Source organism: Bos javanicus, chromosome X (assembly GCF_032452875.1).
Source record: "Bos javanicus breed banteng chromosome X, ARS-OSU_banteng_1.0, whole genome shotgun sequence".
NCBI classification, from domain to species: domain Eukaryota; kingdom Metazoa; phylum Chordata; class Mammalia; order Artiodactyla; family Bovidae; genus Bos; species Bos javanicus.
Genome location: NC_083897.1, coordinates 88644707 through 88650556, shown reverse-complemented (window position 1 = coordinate 88650556; position 5850 = coordinate 88644707).

The following is a 5850-nucleotide window of genomic DNA, read 5'->3' as shown; positions in this document are numbered from 1 at the left end:
ACACACCAAGCAACAGTGAAGAACTCAAGCCAGGGGGATCATTTAAGCACCTGGTGAACTGAGCAACAGAGAAGGACCCCAGTCAGAGGCCCTTTAAGTGCCCGACATGCCATGTAATAGAGAAGGACCCTAGCTAGGGTGGCCATTTAAGTGCCTGATGCACTGAGCAACATAGAAGAACCCCAGACAGGGGACCTTTTAAGTACCTGACATGGCAACTAATGAAAAGGACCCCAGCCAGGGTGGTGATTTAAGTGTCTGTCCCTTCAAGCAACAGAGAAGGACTCCAACCATGGGGGCCCTTTAAACACCTGACACATTGACCAACAGGAAATGTCCTCAGCCAGGGCGGCCCTTTACATGCCTGATACGCCAAGCAACAGAGAAGGACCCCAGCCAGGGTGGCCTTTTAAGTGCCTGACGCACCAGGCCACAGAGAAGGAGCCCAGCCAGGGTGGCCATTTAAGAGAGTGTCATACCAAGCAACACAGAAGGACCCCAGGCAGGGGGCCCTTTAAGTGCCCGATGTGCAGAGAAACAGAAAAGGACTCCAGGCATGGTCCCCTTTAAGTGCCTGACACACCAAGTAACAGTGAAGGACCCCAATCGGGGGCCCTTTAAGTGCCTGACATGACAAGCGACAGAGAAGGACCCCCGAACTGCAGGTGGGGGGCCATTTAAGCAACTGACACATTGAGCAATAGAGAGGGACCCAACCAGGTGGGCCCTTTAAGTGCCTGATGCACCAAGCAACAAAAAAGGACCCCAACATGGGTGGCCATTTCAGCGCCTGATGCACTGAACAAAAGAGGAACCCAGCCAGGGGGCCCTTTAAGTGACTGTCACGAAAAATAAGAGATGGATGCCAGCCAGTTTGGCCATTTAAGCGCTTGATGTTGCAAGCAACAGAGAAGGACCCCAAGCAGGGGGGCCCCTTAGGCCCCTGATACGGAGAGCAGTAGGGAAGGACCCAAACTGGGTGGTGGGGGGGGTAGTGGGGGGACGGGCGCAGGCTTTAGTGCCTGATGCACCAAGCAACAGATAAGGAACCCAGGGAATGTGGCCATTTAAGCTCCAGACACACCAAGCAACAGTGAAAAACTCAAGCCAGGGGCGTCATTTAAGCACCTGGTGAACTGAGCAACAGAGAAGGACCCCAGTCAGAGGCCCTTTAAGTGCCTGACACGCCACGTAATAGAGAAGGACCTCAGCCAGGGTAGGCATTTAAGTGCCTGACACACGAAGCAATAGAGAAGGACCCTAGCTAGGGTGGCCATTTAAGTGCCTGTCCCTCCAAGCAACAGAGAAGGACTCCAACCATGGGGACCCTTTAAACACCTGACACACTGAGCAACAGAGAAGGACCCCAAAGGGGTGGGCGGGGCCCTTAGGCACCTGACACATTGACCAACAGGGAACGTCCTCAGCCCGGGCGGCCCTTTAAATGCCTGATATGCCAAGCAACAGAGAAGGACCCCAGCCAGGGTGGCCTTTTAAGTGCCTGACGCACCAGGCCACAGAGAAGGACCCCAGCCAGGGTGGCCATTTAAAAGTCTGTCATGCCAAGCAACATAATAGGACCCCAGGCAGGGGGCCCTTTAAGTGCCCGATGTGCAAAGACACAGAAAAGGACTCCAGGCACGGTCCCCTTTAAGTGCCTGACACTCCCAACAGTGAAGGACCCCAGTCGGGGGTCCCTTTAAGTGCCTGACATGCCAAGCAACAGAGAAGGACCCCCCCCCAACTTCAGGTGGGGGCCATTTAAGCACCTGACACATTGAGCAATAGGGAGGGACCCAACCAGGTGGGCCCTTTAAGTGCCTGATGCACCAAGCAACAAAAAAGGACCCCAACATGGGTGGCCATTTCAGCGCCTGATGCACTGAACAAAAGAGAAGGAGCCCAGCCAGGGGCACTAATAAGTGGCTGATGTGCCAAGTAACAGAGAAGCACCCCCAGCCAGGGGGCCCTTTAAGTGACTGACACGAAAAATAAGAGATGGATGCCAGCCAGTTTGGCCATTTAAGCGCTTGATGTTGCAAGCAACAGAGAAGGACCCCAAGCAGGGGGCCCCTTAGGCCCCTGACACGGAGAGCAGTAGGGAAAGACCCAAACCAGGTTGGGGGTGGGCGGAAGGGGGCAGGCTTTAGTGCCTGATGCACCAAGCAACAGAAAAGGAACCCAGGGAATGTGGCCATTTAAGCTCCAGACACACCAAGCAACAGTGAAGAACTCAAGCCAGGGGGATCATTTAAGCACCTGGTGAACTGAGCAACAGAGAAGGACCCCAGTCAGAGGCCCTTTCAGTGCCCGACATGCCATGTAATAGACAAGGACCCTAGCTAGGGTGGCCATTTAAGTGCCTGATGCACTGAGCAACATAGAAGAACCCCAGACAGGGGACCTTTTAAGTACCTGACATGGCAACTAATGAAAAGGACCCCAGCCAGGGTGGTGATTTAAGTGTCTGTCCCTTCAAGCAACAGAGAAGGACTCCAACCATGGGGGCCCTTTAAACACCTGACACATTGACCAACAGGAAATGTCCTCAGCCAGGGCGGCCCTTTACATGCCTGATACGCCAAGCAACAGAGAAGGACCCCAGCCAGGGTGGCCATTTAAGAGCCTGTCATGCCAAGCAACACTAAAGGACCCCTGGCAGGGGGCCCTTTAAGTGCCCGATGTGCAGAGGAACAGAAAAGGACTCCAGGCATGGTCCCCTTTAAGTGCCTGACACTCCAAATAACAGTGAAGGGCCCCAATCGGGGGCCCTATAAGTGTCTGACATGCTAAGCAAAAGAGAAGGACCCCTGAACTGCAGGTGGGGGGCCATTTAAGCACCTGACACATCGAGCAATAGAGAGGGACCCAACCAGGTGGGCCCTTTAAGTACCTGATGCACCAAGCAACAAACAAGGACCCCAACATGGGTGGCCATTTCAGTGCCTGATGCACTGAGCAAAAGAGGAGGAGCCCGGCCAGGGGCACTTATAAGTACCTGACATGCCAACTAATAGAGAAGGACCCCAGTCAGGGTGGTGATTTAATTGCCTGTCCCTCCAAACAACAGAGAAGGACTCCAACCATGGGGGCCCTTTAAACACCCGACACACTGGGCAACAGAGAAGGACCCCAATGGGGTGGGCGGGGCCCTTAAGTACCTGACACATTGACCAACAGGAAACGTCCTCAGCCAGGGCGGCCCTTTACACGCCTGATATGCCAAGCAACAGAGAAGGACCCCAGCCAGGGTGGCCTTTTAAGTGCCTGACGCACCAGGCCACAGAGAAGGAGCCCAGCCAGGGTGGCCATTTAAGGGAGTGTCATACCAAGCAACACAAAAGGACTCCAGGCAGGGGGCCCTTTAAGTGCCCGATGTGCAGAGAAACAGAAAAGGACTCCAGGCATGGTCCCCTTTAAGTGCCTGACACACCAAGTAACAGTGAAGGACCCCAATCGGGGGCCCTTTAAGTGCCTGACATGCCAAGCAACAGAGAAGGACCCCCGAACTGCAGGTGGGGGGCCATTTAAGCACCTGACACATTGAGCAATAGAGAGGGACCCAACCAGGTGGGCCCTTTAAGTGCCTGATGCACCAAGCAACAAAAAAGGACCCCAACATGGGTGGCCATTTCAGCGCCTGATGCACTGAACAAAAGAGGAACCCAGCCAGGGGGCCCTTTAAGTGACTGACACGAAAAATAAGAGATGGATGCCAGCCAATTTGGCCATTTAAGCGCTTGATGTTGCAAGCAACAGAGAAGGACCCCAAGCAGGGGGGCCCCTTAGGCCCCTGACACGGAGAGCAGTAGGGAAGGACCCAAACCGGGTGGTGGGGGGGTAGGGGGGGACGGGGGCAGGCTTTTGTGCCTGATGCACCAAGCAACAGATAAGGAACCCAGGGAATGTGGCCATTTAAGCTCCAGACACACCAAGCAACAGTGAAAAACTCAAGCCAGGGGCGTCATTTAAGCACGTGGTGAACTGAGCAACAGAGAAGGACCCCAGTCAGAGGCCCTTTAAGTGCCTGACACGCCACGTAATAGAGAAGGACCTCAGCCAGGGTAGGCATTTAAGTGCCTGACACACGAAGCAATAGAGAAGGACCCTAGCTAGGGTGGCCATTTAAGTGCCTGTCCCTCCAAGCAACAGAGAAGGACTCCAACCATGGGGACCCTTTAAACACCTGACACACTGAGCAACAGAGAAGGACCCCAAAGGGGTGGGCGGGGCCCTTAGGCACCTGACACATTGACCAACAGGGAACGTCCTCAGCCAGGGCGGCCCTTTAAATGCCTGATATGCCAAGCAACAGAGAAGGACCCCAGCCAGGGAGGCCTTTTAAGTGCCTGACGCACCAGGCCACAGAGAAGGACCCCAGCCAGGGTGGCCATTTAAAAGTCTGTCATGCCAAGCAACATAATAGGACCCCAGGCAGGGGGCCCTTTAAGTGCCCGATGTGCAAAGACACAGAAAAGGACTCCAGGCACGGTCCCCTTTAAGTGCCTGACACTCCCAACAGTGAAGGACCCCAGTCGGGGGTCCCTTTAAATGCCTGACATGCCAAGCAACAGAGAAGGACCCCCCCCAACTTCAGGTGGGGGCCATTTAAGCACCTGACACATTGAGCAATAGGGAGGGACCCAACCAGGTGGGCCCTTTAAGTGCCTGATGCACCAAGCAACAAAAAAGGACCCCAACATGGGTGGCCATTTCAGCGCCTGATGCACTGAACAAAAGAGAAGGAGCCCAGCCAGGGGCACTAATAAGTGGCTGATGTGCCAAGTAACAGAGAAGCACCCCCAGCCAGGGGGCCCTTTAAGTGACTGACACGAAAAATAAGAGATGGATGCCAGCCAGTTTGGCCATTTAAGCGCTTGATGTTGCAAGCAACAGAGAAGGACCCCAAGCAGGGGGGCCCCTTAGGCCCCTGATACGGAGAGCAGTAGGGAAGGACCCAAACTGGGTGGTGGGGGGGGTAGGGGGGGGACGGGCGCAGGCTTTAGTGCCTGATGCACCAAGCAACAGATAAGGAACCCAGGGAATGTGGCCATTTAAGCTCCAGACACACCAAGCAACAGTGAAAAACTCAAGCCAGGGGCGTCATTTAAGCACCTGGTGAACTGAGCAACAGAGAAGGACCCCAGTCAGAGGCCCTTTAAGTGCCTGACACGCCACGTAATAGAGAAGGACCTCAGCCAGGGTAGGCATTTAAGTGCCTGACACACGAAGCAATAGAGAAGGACCCTAGCTAGGGTGGCCATTTAAGTGCCTGTCCCTCCAAGCAACAGAGGACTCCAACCATGGGGACCCTTTAAACACCTGACACACTGAGCAACAGAGAAGGACCCCAAAGGGGTGGGCGGGGCCCTTAGGCACCTGACACATTGACCAACAGGGAACGTCCTCAGCCAGGGCGGCCCTTTAAATGCCTGATATGCCAAGCAACAGAGAAGGACCCCAGCCAGGGTGGCCTTTTAAGTGCCTGACGCACCAGGCCACAGAGAAGGACCCCAGCCAGGGTGGCCATTTAAAAGTCTGTCATGCCAAGCAACATAATAGGACCCCAGGCAGGGGGCCCCTTAAGTGCCCGATGTGCAAAGAAACAGAAAAGGACTCCAGGCACGGTCCCCTTTAAGTGCCTGACACTCCCAACAGTGAAGGACCCCAGTCGGGGGTCCCTTTAAGTGCCTGACATGCCAAGCAACAGAGAAGGACCCCCGAACTGCAGGTGGGGGCCATTTAAGCACCTGACACATTGAGCAATAGGGAGGGACGCAACCAGGTGGGCCCTTTAAGTGCCTGATGCACCAAGCAACAAAAAAGGACCCCAACATGGGTGGCCATTTC